Source organism: Camellia sinensis, chromosome 2, assembly GCF_055761805.1.
Source record: "Camellia sinensis isolate YWXY chromosome 2, ASM5576180v1, whole genome shotgun sequence".
NCBI classification, from domain to species: domain Eukaryota; kingdom Viridiplantae; phylum Streptophyta; class Magnoliopsida; order Ericales; family Theaceae; genus Camellia; species Camellia sinensis.
Window position 1 is genome coordinate 104,615,924 of NC_138962.1, and position 19,221 is coordinate 104,635,144.

The window sequence follows — 19,221 nt, forward strand, 5'->3', positions numbered from 1 at the left end:
GAGTTTGTGAGTGCCGCTCGAGCGGGGGTTTGGACGCTCGAGCGGGGCGACTGGGTTTAAGTTTCGAGTTTTGACTTTTCAAATCACTTTTTCACTTTCTCACTTTCTCTTCTCTCTCTTACTTTTCCAAAAACCCCATTATTGAGCTTCTCACTCTAGGACTCTACCTTCTCTCTAGGTATTGATCTAGTAGGAGTGATTGGCTCACCTTTGGCCTTTACAAAAGAGTTGTTGATCGTCGAGGGCTACTTTTTAATCTGAAAATTTTGGGATTTGGAGCACGTTGGGTTTTGTCATCTTCTCCCTTGGGGCTCCGGATTTGAGGTAGGGATATCCTATTCCTCTTTATGAGCTTTGTCTTTAAATTTTAGTATTTTGAGATGTTGGGGTTGGTTTGGTAATTTTGTGAAAGTTTGGGACTTTTACATAAATTTACGAAAGTTGGGGTTTTAACTATATGAAGCCTAGATGCATGTTTGGCATGGAAAAAGTGAAATTAATGCTAAAACATTAATGGAAATGGAACCTAAGGGTTGTAATGTTAATTATGGAAAATGCCCTAATTACATTGGTTAATTAATTTGTAAAATTAATTGTGAGAAATGAGGAACTGAATTGGAAATGTTGATTTTATATCCATTTGTTGCATTTATTTTCTATATAGAAATAACTGCTTTGGGCTATTGGTGGAGGATAGTCGTGATTGTTGTAGACAATGCATGATGATTAGGCAAACGGAAACTAATCACTGGAATGAGTCATTGAGTATGATGATTGAAAGAACACGTTAAATTTATGTGTTGTGTGATGATGTGTATAATTATTGTTTATATGCATTGTGTTGTGTTGGAGGAGATAGGGGATGTACTCCGCGGTTTAGGGGAAGATAGGGGATGGACCTCTAAACCGGATGTGTTGGGAGGAGATAGGGGATGGACTCCGTAGATAGAGCTCATATGCTTATCTAGTAATGTATTGACAGAGCTCATATGCTTGTCATTGGAAGTGCGATAGTGCTCATATGCATATCTGTGGAAGTGATGATATAGCTTGTATGCTTATCTGTTGGTATGTGATATAGCTTGTATGCTTATTGGTTGTTATGTGATATAGCTAGTATGCTTATCTATTATGAAATGGGGAAGTACTTGATATAAGTTACTGTCTCGAATGAGTTGCTTGGCCAGGTTCTGAGCCATGGTTATAAAATGAGAATTGAAAGGAACTGGAAAATGAATTGTAACATGGACTTGTATGTCATGAAACTGTAAGGTGTGATAAGAGAAAGTATAAGTGTTAGCCATCTATCAACTGCTAATCTTTTAGTCATTGTTCATATTTGGTTTAATGTATTTCTACTGGGCGGTGGCTCACCCTATATGGGAATATCATTTTCAGGTACAGGTAGCATGCCACCTCCAAGGACATAGCTTGGGAGGCTAGAGGCGGACACACTTTTGTTGTCTTATTTCCTTTTTGATGTATTATATGTAAATTCAAGCCAAGGGCTTAATGTGTAAATGAGTTAGTACTCTTTTATTGTAACCAAGTGTTAACTTGGAAAGCTGTAAGCCCGTAGGGCATTTGCTTTTGTCGTTAACATGTAATACTTTTTGTAATGGAACTCTGATGAATAGAAGAATTGGTGGAGTTTTTTTATATTAATGCATGTCTCTATTGATGGGTTTAATGTTATTATTTGAGGGCGTTACACAGTAAGATATATTTGATCATTGGATACCCAAGATATATTTGATCTATTTCAGTGAGCTAGATTTTAACCATTTTTTGTACCCAAAATAATTTGAAAGATCTCATGCTTAACACAAATTTACCAAAAAGATTTGCTTATCTTCTTTCTAGTAAGTAAAAAGGGCAGCACATTCAAATTCCTCTCCAAATGCACTTCACTAAAGTTTATTTTTGTTGAACCAAAAAAAAAAAAAAAACAAGCTAATGCATTTTTACAAACATCTTAAATGCAATCAAAATTCAAAGAACGGTTTGAAAAATATCGTTTAAAATCCAATTTGGAATAGTTTCGAACAATCTCTCATTCTTTGGATTATCGTAACTATGATCAAAAAATCGTTTAGAACAGTTTGGAACAATGTAAATCCAATCAAATATCTTAAACACTAGAGAGAAAAATAGTTTAAAATCGTTACCAAGTTTGGAAAAAAAACCCCATAAGTTGTAGTTTCACTAGCCCAATGTTCAAAATTCTGAGATAATCTGAGATAATCCGAAGAATGAGAGACAAAATTTATAGCGGTCCCGGTATTCCCTGTTGTTATTGAACTGTAATCCGGGCTTGGTCCCGTAAATTTGTTGTTGTCTTATCCTCTTTTCTATCCCTTACTCTTTATCTTAGAGTTTTGGGTTGGGTTGGACTTGTTAGGAATAAGTTGGTTGTGTTTTAAAACTTAGAATCTTTGCCCAGTTTTTGGCCTCTCCGCTCAAGCGGGGAGTTGGACGCTCGAGCGGGGACCTGTTCTGCAAAACTTCTGGATGGTTGTATCCGCCGCTCGAGCGGGGGTTTTGGCGCTCGATCGGGAGTCTGTGAGTGACGCTCGAGCGGGGAGTTCGACGCTCGAGCGGGGCGACTTTTATATAAAGCCGAGATCCGACCTTTTTGTTCACTTTTTGATTTCCTTTCTCTCTCTTACTTTTCCGAAAAAGCCATTGGAGAGCACCTCACTCTAAAACCTAACTTCTCTCTTAGGATTGATCTAGCTAGAGTGTTTTCCTCACATTGGGCCTTTGTAAGAAGTGTGTTGATCGTCGAGGGCTTCGTTGTGATCCAAGAAATTTGGGATTTGGAGCACTTTGATTTCGGGTCATCTTCTCCTTTTGAGTTCTCCATTTGAGGTAGGGATTCTCCTTGTTCTTTTTCAATACTCCGTCTATAGATAGACATGTGGTAATTTTTGTATTGCATGAAAATTGTATCATGTTGGATTTGTTTGAAAATCATGAAATAAACCTAGGGTTGGTTGTGTGGAGAATGGTTTTGGCTTCATTGATTGTTGTCTTGGCTAATTATAATATAAATTAGCATGTTGTAGTTAATAGAAGAAAAGCCCTAAATTATATTTTGGTTGGGTAAATTATAATGGGGGTTTGTTGACCATTGTGTGTAAATCTCTTTTGTCAAAATGAGTGTGGTAAGGGTGTTAATGCATAAGGGATTAACCATGGCTTTGGAGTTGATTTTATGAAAGCAAGATTAGTAGAGTTGGTTTTGTGATAACAAAAAGGAAATGGAATCGTTTTTGTGAAAATGAGGGAAGTGTTTTCGAAATAAGCTTGAGAAGTGGATTGTTGTATCTTAAGTGTTGAACACACTTGTAGAAGTTGTATCTTTAACTACCATGTTAATATTGTTATTGGATTTGTGATTCATGATATTTGAGTCTTTTAGTAGATGTACTAACTATATGCATATAGAGATTTTGTCCTTGGTCATCGGTGGAGGATGACACGGTTGTGTAGAATTGTCGGGTATGCATTTTACCATTGATTAATTGAACATTGTATGTAATGAAGTGCTAGATACATTATATAAATGTATATTTGCTCGGAAGGAGATAGTCATGTGTTTATATGCTTTAACACATTGCTGGTGTCTTGATAGTTTATATATATGCATTATACATGTTGGTTATGCCTTGATGTGCTGTAATTGTTGGTGTTATGCCCCGCGCTGAGAATCAAAGGTATCATACCCTTCCAGCTGGCGACTGGAGAACTGACCGCGCTTAGAATCAAAGGTACCGTTACCTTCCAGCTAGCGCCTGGAGAACTGTCTGCGCTAATAATCGAAGGTACCATACCCCTCCAGCTAGCGCCTGGTAAACTGGCTTGTTGTTTTGTTGTTGAGTGGGGTGTATTGTTGGCTTACTACGCACATAGCTAGTAGAGCGAAATGGGATTGTTGTTGTTTCGTTGTAACTGAAAATATCATGGATTTGATTGGTTACAGTTCGAAGGACTGAGTTACTCCATTGGTTGATTGTATACATGTTGGTGGGTTGTAAATTTATATTTTTTTTACAAAGATATGCATGTATAGTTATGATAGTAATGGAAACGAACCAAAATGTCATTTTTGTCTTTTGGAAAGTGTGGAGGAGAACGAATGTTTTATAGATAAACATGTTTGAAAAGGTACATCTGAGTATGTATAGGAAATGGAAGAGAGTATCGGGCTTAGTGTGATTACTACTTAAGTATTTGTCAATGTTATGAAAGACTGGGAATGGGGGTTAATGAAAGGAAAAAGGAAAGACAAACTACTTGTAGCGTTGAATGAAATGGTCGTTTTCGAGAAAGTTCATACATATATATTTTGTATAAGCTGTCACATTACTATTCTAGTATGAGAATGAGTGTTCATGATCATAGCTATCTGTAAGTTGTTATTGTTGAGGACCATGTTGAGTTCCCTACTGGACTATATGTTCATCCCACGTTGTTGAATCTTTTTCAGGTGTTAAGCATGTTGAGTTGCAAGATTTGGATCTATTTATTTACTGGCCACGGGGCCTCAGTTATGTTGGCGGAATGCCATTGTTGTAAAAGGGTTACACCCTTCTTCTTGTACCTTAAGTGATGTAAGCCCAAGGGCAATTTATTAAGTATGTTCATGTAATATTTACTTTGCATACGAATGAGAGTATTGTTAATCACTTCTACGGATTGAATGTATAAGTTTATTTCCGCATGTTATCCTTAAAATTGAATTAAGTTAATGAATTTGGTAATGACTTCGAGTAATAAAAAGTGGGGCGTGACAAAATTGGAAAAAAATCAAAGTGAATAGAGTTTTCCAAATAGCAAAAAATGAAGGGTTAGTAAAAATTATAATAAATAGGTCATATGGGTTTCACCCCACAACCAATGAACTTAAAAGAAGTAAAAAATCAACAAGCAAAGAAGAGTTCACAAAATGGACCATAACATAATGAGAGAGAATATATCACCAAAAGAACACAAGAAGATGCACAGACTTCAACTGCTTCTATATATTAACACAGAACCGAAATAAGGCTCACAAAATGGACCAACATATATACTAGATTAAGTTGCAAAAAATGGAGATGGAAAAGTTTTGACTTTGTGGGAAGGCCTTTGAGTAGTGTCGTAGGAGGGAGAGAAAATTGTCTAAGTCTCGTTGGGAGAAAAACATTAAGGCTTTCTTAGAGGGGAGAAAGCGAGAGAGAGAGAGAGAGAGAGAGAGAGAGGAGCTTTTCAGTCAAGACAACAACTAGTTGAGAAGGTTTCAAGTTTTTTTCAATAAATTATTCAATGGCTTAGATTAGTTTGTGAAGATTCAATGGTTAAGATATAAGGTGCACACGGTAACAGGTACTAGAAATCAAAAGTGACAAAATAGTGAAAAAAAAATTCTTTATTTTTTGCAAGAAACATTTATGTATATTTTGCAAGAAATTGAAAAACAACTTACTATGTAGCTATGGGTTGTACACTAAATTTAACAATCTTACATTTTCCAACATTATCATTTATCATGCTAAACAAAGAAGGAAAAAAAATTCAAAATTTTCCCTTTCTCACACTTTCCGCTACTTCAATCCTAAAAGTTTCACACTAATCTTTATGGTTGCTAGGAAAGCCTCCACGCTTAGAGGGAAGACAATAATTCATGAATTATCTTAGCATCAATACACTTTGAAAAAAGTATGCAGAGGAAATTCATTTTATTAAACATAAGCTTCATGTGTATTGAAAATTAAAATTAAAATTGTATAACAGAGGAAATTCATTTTATTAAACACAAGCTTCATGTAACGCCCTCAAAATAATACATAAAACCCCACATTCTTGACAAGCATTGATATAAAAGAAATAAACACTTTTCCATTCATCAGAGTAATCCTTACAGATGTATTACATGTTGACAACAAAAATAAATGCCCAACGGCTTACAACTTTCCAAGTCAACACTTGGTTACACAAAAGAGAGTACTAACTCACATCATATTAAGCCCTTGGCCTGGATTTACATGTAATACCACAAAAGATAACAAAATAACAAAAAGAGTCCTCAACTCCCAAAACCTTCCAAGCTATGTCCTTGGAGGTGACATATCACCTAGACCTGAAAATGATGTCCTATATAGGGTGAGCCACAGCCCAGTAGAGATATACTAAACCAAATATAAGCAATGACTAAAACAGTAGCATTTGATAGATGGTTAACACTCATAAACCAATTATATCGCAATACAGTTCCATGACACTTGTGTCCATGTTACATTCCATTTTCCTTCACTTATCAATTCATTTCATAAATGTGGCTCAGAACCTGGCCAGATAATTTAATAACAACTCGTATTAAACACTACACATAATTGCTGTATCAATCTCAAACTAACACTTCCATACTTCATATATGATATACAGATTTGCTATATCAATACTTCAATAAACACACATATTTGCTGTATCAATGGAGTACATCCCCTATCTCCTCCCAAACAATGTTCGGTTTAGGAGTCCATCCCTTATCTTTGCCTAAACCGTGGAGTACATCCCCTATCTCCTCCCACACAACACAATGTATATAAACACGTATCATATACAAGGTCAATCAATACTTAAGTTTGATGTATTATACCAACGGTCATATTCGATGACATATGCAATGTGATTAGTTTCGGTTTTCCCCAATCAACATGCAGTATCTACAACAATCAAGACTATCCTCCACCGATAGCCCAAAGCAATTATTTCTAAACAGAAAATAAATTCATTAAATGGATATAATATCAACATTCTCATAGGTGAGTGATAATTTAATCCAACCACACCATTAAATCCCAAAATTTCCCAATTTCATTATTCCCAACTCAATTTCTCATTTCCCAAAATTAATTATACAAATTAATTTATCATAATAATTAGGGCATTTTCCATATTTCACAAATCAACCCTAAGGTTTGGTTTCACCAATGTAACAACATTAATTCCATTTTCAACAACTCACAAACACATAGGCTTTAATAATCTAAAAACCCCTCTTTCTTAAATTACATAACAAACCCTAACTTTTCCAAAATTACCCAACAACCCCAACATATCAAAATGTCAAAATTTAAAGACAAAGCTCATAAGATGGAGTAGGATATCCCTACCTCGTAATTAGAAGCTCAAAAGAGAAGATGACTAAAACTCAAAGTGCTCCAAATCCAAGATTTTTCAGATTAAAAGCAAGCCCTCGAGGCCCTCTATCCTTCTTACAAAGGACTTAGGGTAGGAACACATTAATAGGAGATGAAACCTTAGAGAGAAGGTGTGTAGAGAGAGAGAGAGAGCTCGGATCTAGGGTTTACACAAAAGAGAAGATGAAAAAGTGAAGTGTAATCTCGCTGCTGTCTGCTGATATAACACAGGCTCGCTCGAGCGAAGGATTGGTCGCTCGAGCGACCAGACACAAAGAACTCTCACTCGAGCATAGAAAGCCTCGCTCGAGCCAAGAATGCGAACCTTCAAGTCTGCAACCCAGAAGCACGCTCGAGCGACAGAATGCTCGCTCGAGCGAAGAAACTCAAAACATACACCTCGCTCGCTCGAGCGAAGGAAAGCTCGCTCGAGCCAAGAAACACAGCCCTCAGGTCCAGAATCAGACGCAGATGCAAGCTCGAGCGAAGGACCTCTCGCTCGAAACACCAGACACAGAACTCAACTCTCGCTCGAGCGAAGACACCAAAATCTGGGCAACAACCATTTGCTCCCAATCACACCCAACCTGTAACAAACCTGCCCAACACATCCTATAACTCATAAATAAGGAATTAAAGGATAACAACAAGATATAACAACAGCCAATACTACGGAACATAAGTTCGGAACACTGCACATAAAGGGGTTAAACCCGAGATCGCTATACGTCACGTCGACTGCTTTATAGCTAAAATTAAAATCATATACTTTAATTCTTTTTAGCTAAAATTAAAATCATATACTTCAATTCTTTAATTCAACTAGAACAACAAGTACTAAACATTACCAAAAACACATGGAATAACTATTTGCCCTAATTTACAAATTGGGAGGACCCAACCACAAGTTATAGTTGCTTCATGTAAATATCACTAAATATATTTTGGAGTAGTCAATCACAAGTTTTCAACATCTAAATGTAATGAAAATATAGTTCCAAAATACATTTGTTTAAATTGCTAACGAACTAGGCATTTTTACAAACATCTTAAATGCAATCAAAATTCAAATAACATAATTAGCCCTATAATTTTAATGCCAAAATTTCTCATGAAATATTTTGCAACAACTCAAGAACAAGTCATGGAAGTAACAATATGGTTACATAATACTATATTAATTAATGTAAAAATGGATTATTTCATTAAGAATGTCAATTGAGATATATAAATAGAAAAATAGAACAAAATCCTTACCAAGCCTTGCTTCAGTACAAATTTCGAATCAATGTGAGCCAAGAGACACTGGAATAGAAATTCAGATAGAACATTAGAGACAGCAAATACGGTAAAAATCAGAGAGTATAGTTTTAGAACAGGGATGATTTCAGAAATATCCAAAGAGAGTAAAAAATGAGGAAGAAGAGATTAGAAGAGGATTTAGGGTTTCCTAAATAATCAGAGAGAGGTATACCTTGTTGATTGCTCTTCAAAAAAAACAATCCTTCGTTTTCTCAGAAACCAAACGGAGGCTCACTGGGTTAGATTAGGGTTTTAAACCGAACAAGCATTTAGAACCCGCAGTCAATAGAGAGAGAAGAAAGCGAGAGGAGCAGGGGAAGAGATCACTCAAAGGAGGGAGTAGCAGAGGGAGAGCGAGTGGGAGAGACGAGATCAGCGGAAGAGAAGAGAGCGAGAGGAGCAGGGGAAGAGATCACTCCTCCGGTGTCCAATTTTTCAAAATTAGAGAATTCAATAGTCAGGATGTATTTGTGTAATCTAATGGCCAATAATGAAATTGCATACGGAGTTGCACACTGTAATAGCTCCTATAATTTTATGCCCTCCATATATAATTTCAATAGTCCACAAGATCACTTTTAATACAAAAATAAAACAACAATGCTAAAAATTCAAAAAAATCATTCAGAAAATATCTAGAATTTTAAATGTATAGTCAAGATTCATTGCAGAAATAGCCCCACAATAATTTTAAATATACATTATTGATCTATCATTCTAAGTGAATTTCTAAAAACATTTTTTGGTACCATAGACTTACTAAAGAAAAAAAAGAAACATAACTTTGCATTTTATCTTCTCACACTACTCAAGCACTCGTGTCATAATAACACAAGCACACACCAACTTTACTAGCACACACTTCACACTAGTAGCTTAGACTCTAGGTTAAATATTCACTCACACAATTTATTTGTCTTCACTTTCGCACATCACTCTATATCTATTTCTTACAATTGTGAGTCTATACAGATGAAAAGATGGTGGTCATGGTGAAAGCAAAAAAAAAATGTGATGTTGGTTTGCAATGCAAGGGTGACGACCGTTGTAGGGAAGACTGCAAAACTCATTAAAATGGAATAGGACGGTGCGATGATATCACTACACCCTAGTTCTGAAGCAATGTTATTGTGTTTACAATTGTTGATCTCTCATCTCCATATTAATGGAATGCCAAATTATTGGAATCAATAATAAGAATTTAATTTGGTAAAAAGTATTGTCGTATTTCATGTACTTATGAGATACATATAAGTTAATTTTTCTAATTTTTTTGATGAGAACACTTTTTGGCAATATTATTCTTATAACAAACATGGTTAATAAACCGAAAGAGTGTCAGAGTCCGTCATTTTATTTTAACTAGAAAGCAAGATAGATTAGAACTTATAGAATGGTTATTTAGTAGTGTGATGATCAAATACAAGGTGGTGAAAACAAAATCAGTTCCTACTAGGGATGGCAATGGGGGGTTAATGGGAAGGATATTAATTCTCCATCCCCATTCTCCTATAATTATTTTTCTCCATTCCCCATGGGTATTGCCCTCCCCATCTCTTAATGGGTTTGGATTTTTCCCAACCCAACTTGACCCCTTTTTTTTATTTTTTATTTTTTAAGGTTCACAACCAATTTTTTTTTTTTTCTTCAAGATTCACAACCAAAACTAAATATACATTCAATCTTATTTTATTTTGTTTGGCTCAACAACAAAATCAAATACACATTAATTAATAGTGTCACATTATTCTTGTCAAATTTTATGTATATTTAGAATTTTTTAAATTTATTTAGAAAAATTCTATTCCTACAAAGAAATTCCATCTTCTTTTTTAATTTTTTTAATTTTATGTATCTCCTTCTCCTCTCTGTTAATTGATCTTCGATAATCTAAAGGTGAGTTGTTACTCTCGTTTCCATCTTCTTCTTCTTCTTCTTTTTTATTTTTTATTTGCATTTATAGAATGAATTTTCTTGTTTCAATATCTCTTGCAATTGTTTTATTGGATTTCTCTCTGATTTGATGGTAACGTTAGATTGAATTTCCTAATTTTCATCTTAACTAGTGATCACCTTAATTGAAATTTTGTACATTTTTGTCTTAAATTTTCATGTTTTAGTTATGATTAGTTGCACGTTTTTTTTATCAATAGTCACAATCTTGCCGCCGCTAGATTGTCGACATTGCAAATCACCGTTGCTGTAGTGAGAGGATGAGAGAGAGTGAGAATTAGAACTCTAATTGTAAACAGAGTAGTGAAAACTAGGGATGGAAATGGATAACCAACCCTGTGGGTATCTATGGAGACCCAACTCAAATACATGGGTTTTTCCCTTTTTTCTTGTTCGTCGGGTAGGATAAGTGATGTTCTTTAAATCTCTACCAGGGATGGGTACCTACTAATTTCCCCATATTTTATTTTAGGCTATTTTATTTTAGGCTCATCAGAAAATAATTTCTCCATACGTTTTCACTACTCTATTTACAATTAGAGTTCTAATTCTCATTATCTCTCATCCTCTCACTACAGCAATGGTGATTTGTGATGGCGATAATCTAGCGGTGACAAGATTGTGACTATCGATCAAAAACGTGCAATTAATCATAACCAAAACATAGAAATTGAAGACAAAAATGTACAAAATTTCAATTAAGATGATCACTAGTTAAGATGAAAATTGGGAAATTCAATTTAAGGTTGTCATCAAATCAGAGAGAAATCTAATAAAACAATCGCAGGAGATATTGAAACTAGAAAATTCATTCTATAAATGCAAATAAAAATTTGAAAAAAAAAAGAAAGAAGAAGAGGATGGAAACAAGAGCAACAACTCACCTTCAGATTATCGAAAATCAATTAATAGAGAGGAGAAAGAGATACAAAAAATTTAAAAAAAAATAAAAAAGAAGATGGAATTTTTTTGTAGGAATAGAATTTTTCTAAATAAATTTTAAAAATTCTAAATCTACATAAAATTTGACAAGAATAATGTAACAATGTTAATTAATGTGTATTTCATTCCGTTGTTGAGCCAAATAAAATAAAATAAGATTGAATGTATATTTAGCTTTGGTTGTGAATCTTTAAAAAAAAAAAAAAGGGGGTCAAGTTTGGTTGGGGAAAATCCAAACCCATTGGGAGATGGAGAGGGTAGTACCTATGGGGAATGGGAAATGGGAAAAAATAATTATAGGGAAATGGGGACGAGAATTAATATCCACCCCATTAACCCCCATTACCGTCCCTAGTGAAAACACATGGAGAAATTATTTTTCGATGTACTTAAAAAAAAATATATATATATATAGGGAAATTAAGGGGTACCCATCCCCACCCCATCCCCAGTGGAGTTTTAAAGAACATCACTTACCCAACCCGACGGACAAGAAAAAAGGGAAAAATCCATTTGGGTTGGGTCTCCATGGATACCCACAAGGTAGGTTATCCATTACCATCCCTAGTTCCTACTAAAGGAAAGAGAGGAGAAGAGGCATTTTACTACAAAACAAATCAACCTTAAAAGAGCAAGAGTCACAACATGAATCCACTAGTGGATATATATATATATATATAGGGCAAATTACACTAACAGTCCCTATAGTTTGGGACTCGTGTCACTTTGGTCCCTGACTTTTCAATTTAGACACATTTGACCCTGAATTTTGAATCTTGTTCCAAATAAGGACAATTGAAGATACCATTGTTTAATTTCAAGAGTAAAATCGTCAATTTAATAAAATATAAATTAATTTGACAAAAATAAATGTCAAAAAAATATTTTTAACTTTTTTAAAATTATTTTTATCCACCAATGATAAAATTATGTATAATTGATAAAAATTAATAAAAATTACATGATTAATTTTTAAAAATGAATTTTCCATGATCATTATCCAAACGCGTAATAAAAGTTAATTTAGTAAAAAATAAATAAATGTCTAAAAGATTTATCAATTTTACATAATTTTATTTTTAGTAGGTAGAAATAATTTTTAAAAATTGAAAAATATTTGTTTGATATTTATTTTTGTCAAATTAGTTTATATTTTCTCAAATTGACAATTTTACCCTTCAAAAATCTAATGATATCTTCAATTGTCCTTATTTGGAACAAGATTCAAAATTCAGGGTCAAATATGTCATAATTGAAAAGCCAGGGACCAAAGTGACACAAGCCCCAAACTATGGGGACTATTAGTGTAATTCACCCATATATATATATATATATATATATATCAAAGGTAATTTGTGAGAGAAACTAAAGACAAAGGACAGAATTGAAACTAATGTATTTTCCTTTGCACAAAACCAGAATATACAGTAACCTATTTTTAGCATTGTATACACTTATACAACTCTTTTCTAACTTACAATTATTATTATTATTATTATTATTATTATTATTATTATTATTATTATTATTATTATTATTATTATTATTGTACAATTGATAGAAGTGGGTAAAGAAAAGGGAAGTCACATTGTGTAGTAGTAAAACGGGAATGCAAGTATCATGCCTTGTAAAGGAGAGCCTCAACCACCTGAAAACCCCTTGCCTTTTTTAACTTACAATTAACAGTTCAAAAAAAAGAGGGAATATATATATTTTAATCTACCATGCAGTTGTTGAATGGGAAAAGAATGTTGTATATGATGTTATTGGTTTTTTGGAAAAATTATACCAGTAGTCTCTTTAATTTTTCCATTGTATTAATTTGATTCCTGTAATTCCAATTACATCAATTTTGTGCTTTAATTTTTCAATTTGTCATTTTGGTCTAAATTGACCCAAATACTTCAATACTCCAAAATGACAAAAAAATATGGGTTAGGTAAGTTTAAAGAGCTTTAATATATTTTTGTGTCATTTTGGGAATGTAGGAGTATTTGAGTGGAGTGCAAACAGCTACACCCAATTTTTATTGGGAAAGTAATTGGAAAGGTAAACACTTTCATATATTTGAACACCCCAAACCTAGTAGAGAAGCATCACAAACCAAGGTTCACAAGTATGTAAATAAAAGTTGGGACCAAAACGGAAGTGAAAGTTACTTGGAAGCATAAAAGGGTAGCAATTTGAACAGCCAAACAATAACTTTTTATATTTTCTCACATTTCTTCCCTCTTTTTATAGCGATCCCGGTTGTCCATTTACTGTTCTGTTGTATTCCGGACTCGGTTCCGTGAAGTTGGTAGTTGTATCTATCTTGTTGTCGTCCTTTAATTCCGCTTGATTGAGTTTTAGGATGTTTTGGGCAGGATTGTTACAGGTTGGTTAGGCCTTGGTTTCAATTCCTTGTTGCCCAGTTTTTAGGCGGTCCGCTCGAGCGGGTCTTCTTGCGCTCGAGCGGGGATTGCACACTCCCAGTTTCTTCGGGTCTCTGCAAAACTTCTGCAGGTGTGATTTCTACGCTCGAGCGGGTTTCTTTACGCTTGAGCGGTGGCGCTCGAGCGGGTAGCGCTTTCTGGGTAAAAGTTCTGGGAGGGGAAAATCTACGCTCGAGCGGACTGGTTTTTGCGCTCGAGCGGAAGTGCTTTATTCTTGTGTCTTGGCGTTCGAGCGGGTCTTCTTGCGCTCGAGCGTGTCCAGATTTTTGTTCTTGGCACTCGAGCGTTGTGTTTTCCGCTCGAGCGGGTATGTCGTATATCAGTTGGCTGTAGGGCAGTTTTAAATCACTTTTTCTCATTCTTTCTCTCTTTTACTTTTCTGAAAAAGCCATTTGAGAGCTTCTCTCTCTAGAACCTTGCCTTCTCTCTAGGTATTGACCTAGTAAGAGTTGTCCCTTCACCTTTGGCCTTTACAAAATAGTTGGTGATCGTCGAGGGCTATCTTTTGATCCGAGAAACTCGTGGTTTGGAGCAACTTTGTTTTCATCATCTTCTCCTTTGGGTGTCAGCATTTGAGGTAGGGATTCCTACTCACAACTATGGGTTTTGACCTAGATATTTGGGTATTTTGTTAAATGGTTGATTTTGGGAAGTTAGGGTTTGAAAATGTTAAAAAGGGGCTTTCTTATTTTGATTCAAAAATATGTATTTGGGGTTTCAAAATAATGGTTTTGTTGTTGATTGTTGATTTATAGGCCATTGGGTCAATATTGGGAAATGGGGTAGAAAACCCTAATTTGTTGAATAAATTAATTGGTATGATTAATTTGAGAAAAAGATGGTTATATGGAATTGAGTTGGAAATAATGAAATTGACTCATTATATGGTTGAATAGTGGAGTTGGATTTATAAATCGCTCACTTTTGAAAACATTGATATTTTATCTGTTGAAGCTTTTATTATCTATTTAGAAATAATTGCTTGGATTATCGGTGGAGGGTAATTTTGATTGTTGTAGACAATGCATGATGATTAGGCAAACTGAAACTAATGAATTGGTTTTGTCATAGAGTGTGACTGTTGATAGAATACATTAACGTTATGTATTGATTGATTGAGTATATGACCTATGTGTATATACATTGTGTGTGTGGGAGGAGATAGGGGATGTACTCCACGGTTTAGGGGAAGATAGGGGATGGACCTCTAAACCGGATGTTGTTTGGGAGGAGATAGGGGATGGACTCCACTGATACAGCTCATATGCTTCTCAGATAATGTGTTGATACAGCTGATATGCTTGTCATTGGAAGTGTTGATATAGCTAATATGCATATCTGTCGAAATGTGGATACAGCTTGTATGCTTATCTGTTGAGATATTGATATAACTAGTGTGTTTATCTATTGTAAAAATGAAAAATGTTTAATATGAGTCATTGTCTCATATAAGTGGTTGGCCAGGTTCTGAGCCATCGATGGAAATTGTGAGATTGATAAGAAATGGAAATGGATTATGAATTGGTCTATGAAAATTGAACATTTATCAATTGCTAATGTCTTAGTCATTGCTCATATTGTGTTTAGCATATCTCTACTGGGCTGTGGCTCACCCTATATGGGAATATCATTTTCAGGTACAGGTAGCATGCCACCTCCAAGGACGTAGCTTGGGAGGCTAGAGGCGGGCAGACTTTTGTTGTTTAGTTTCTTGATGTATTACATGTATATTCAAGCCAAGGGCTTAATGTGTAAATGAGTTAGTACTCTTTTGTTGTAACCAAGTGTTAACTTGGAAAGCTGTAAGCCTTTAGGGCATTTGCTTTTGTCGTTAACATGTAATACTTTTGGTAATGGAACTCTGATAAATAGAAGAATGTGGAACTTTTATATATCCATGCATGTCTATATTGATGGGTTTAATGTTATTATTTTGAGGGCGTTACACCTTTCTGCTTCTTTATTTTTTTTCTCATTCATATCTGGTAATTTTGCATCCTCTAATGGAAAAAAAAGGGTATGTTTTTTCAAGTGTTCAATTCTCACATGCGCATATAAGTACTCTTTGTTTAGTCTTCCCATAACAAACCTGAATATCATCGTTCAATGTCACAAGCATCCTCTAAAACTTCTTGCAAGATAAGGAAACAAATCCATAAGTTGATATAAGATTGAAAGTAAGATACATGAAATGCAATTGTAGTGGAGATGAGTTTGATTTTTACCCCAGAGGGAATTCATCATAAAGATAAGCTGGTGAATCATGTCCGATTTTCACAACCTAATCTGTTAAAGAGAATTGCATTTCAAATCATTGTCAAACAGATTAAGTTATAAAATAACTCGGTAAATGCTATCATTTAAAACAGGATATATATGTCTTCAAGAACTTGGTGATTGACAAAAATAACATATATCTTATGATTGAGAGCTGATATATACAAAATATTAAATCTGAATTGTAGCATTAATATTTAGGTTTGTAAATGTATCTGAACATTGAGAAAAATGTAAACCTGATTAGTAACAATTTCTGGTAAAGAGGGTATTCTCTTTGCAACAGAAGGATATGCATCGAAGAAAAGAAATTGGGCATTCTGCTCAAGAAAATAAATTATCTGCATATACAAGGGTTCAAATTTCAATGAAGCATATTATATTCAAATAGAAGAAACAAATAAAGAAAAACACAAGTAAAGGACCAAACTTTGTAATTTCAATAACTATTTCTCTAAAGTCTTAGCTACTCTATCAGGTAAAAAATGAAATGATTTCTTCAAGTGTTCAATTCCCTTCTTGCAAATTACACACATAATGTATTGCCTTTGATGACACAAGAATTCTCACATGTGCATATGAGTATTCTTTGTTGAGTCTTCCCATAACAAACCTCCATATTATTGTGCAAAGTCGCGAGCATCTTCAAGAACTTCCAGCAAGTTAAGGAAACAAATTCATAAGTTAATAAAAGATTCAAAATAGTATAAATGAAATGTGATTGTAGTGAGATGAGTTTGATTTTTACCTTAGAACTCATCATAAAGATGAGCTGATAACATCCCAACCTTTCATATCCGATTCCAACTACTTAATCTGTTAAAGAAAGTTGCATTTCAAATCATTGTCAAACAGATTAAGACATAATTCCCTTGGAAAATGCTATCATTTAAAAACAGGATAAATGTATTCGAGAACTTGATGATTCACAAAAACAGCATAACCAAATTCACTTTTGATTGACAGCTGACATGTACTAAATATTGAATCTTAGTAGTAGTAGAAATATTTTGGTTTTAAATGTGTCTTTTAACATTGAGAAAAATGTAAACCTGATTAGTAACATTTTAACATTTTCTGATACGGAGGGTATTCTCTCCGCAACATGAGAATCTGAATTTTCTGCTGAAGAAAAGAAATTATCTGCAAATACAAAGGTTGAAATTTCAAAGAAGCAAATTATATTCTTATAGAATAAACAAACAAGAAAATCTAAAAATATATTTGGTGGAACATACAATATATACGAGCAACAATATTCACATATTACATTTAAGTGGTAAAGATAGTCCTACATAACCATCCAAATCATCCATATTCTGACAGGTTAGAGAATCCCATTCAAGGGTTTTCAAAGAAGTAATATTTCGCTCTTAATCATAACTCAATAAACACTGTTTATTATCAACACCTCCTACCTCCCCTCCATTTCCCTAAACACACACACACAAACATACATACCAAAATAAATAAATAACAAAAAACCACCCAAATAGAAAAGAAAAACAAAAGAAAATTATTTATCAAAATAAGAAAACAAAACAAAAGTTGTCAATAGAATATTTGGATGAACCTAACAGGATGGCTTTTTAAAAATAGTAACATTGGTCCCTTTTAATTGAGGGTCCTAGGAGAAGACTTGATAATCAGATAGGCCAAACCTTCGGCATTATTTGTATAAAGTGGTTGCTCTCAATTTTGAACCTACGTTCTCACACTCAGCACCTTGAGCGTTCACCTTTGCACCAAGAAATGCCCCAATGTTGGCTTTCAAGGCACCCAAGGGTGCAAGCAAGAGATTCCTATGCATTCGCAATGTACACTTGTTTCCAGTAACAAAACATCCAGAAGTCGAGAGAATTCGCTTAATAACAAATAAAATGAAATTAGCAACCAAGCAAAAGCTTTTTTAAATAAAAACACCAATAAAGGATCAACCTTTATGATTCCTTTTATTATTAGTGTAAAATTTAGCTACTCTATCTGATAAAAGATGATATGGTTTTTTTGAGGGTCCTCCTAATGATAGCCTTCAGGGCTGTCAATAAGAAGCGCATAAGGCCAAAATATTTATAATCTCAATAAATTTTTCTCATATCCCTGTTAGTAAAAATTATGCAAGGGTTGGATCGACAGCAACCAAGCAATAATTTTAAACTACACAACTTAAATAGGAACAACCAAGCAATTGTGGTTCTGGTTCGAATGCCTCAAAAGAATAAGGACTTCTTTGGATCAAACAATGATAACAAAGTAAACAAGAAGGACACCAAGTTCTCTGTATCAACAGATGGTAACAAGGTAGGTTGAATAAAAAGAAAACAACTTCAAATTATTGTATCAACAGATGGTAACAAGGTAGATTAAACAAACAAAAGCAACTTCATGCTGAAATCACCTATGTTCAGCAGATTACAGACTACAATAGCAAAAACTACTCCTACGTTATGATCTTAACTGCTCCTAGGTCTAAAAACTAAGTTGTTATGTTGTTGTTGATGCCTCTATTTTTGCCAACTTCTGGTCTTTTATAGCTCTTCTTTCCCATGACCCCATGATCTCTTTAATCTACAACTGCTGTTGTGTAATTGCCACAACTACACTCTCACTTCCCAGCCTTCAAACCGCATCATGCCTTTACCTTTACCTGTTGGACTTCATTTCTTGTAAGTTAACACGTGTCCCTGAGTCCTTCTATCCCTCATTCGACAGAGGAAAACTCCCACTCTGTTCATGTTTTCTTTTAAAGACAACCCACTAAGTCCATGGGTACATTGTCAATAACCGCTCCACCTTCCACGTTATTCCCAAATTCAAACTTCACTTCTAGTTGATGATCTCTGTCCTCTGATGATAACCATTTACTCTGAACTTGGCCACATGTCCTTTATTGACTGAACCACCTGTTGACAGGGTTTGGCAAAAATAGGTGCAAACAATCCCAAAACACTTTACATATTTTTATATACCTTTTACACATTTCAATACACTTTTTATACGTTTTTTAACACTAACAACAGCCTAAGGTTTTTTTTGTTTTCGCATTTTTCTCTCTTGAAGGTCTCAAAAGATAGCATGGAGTTACAAACGATGCTTGCCTATTCTGCCATAATGCCATTTTTTAA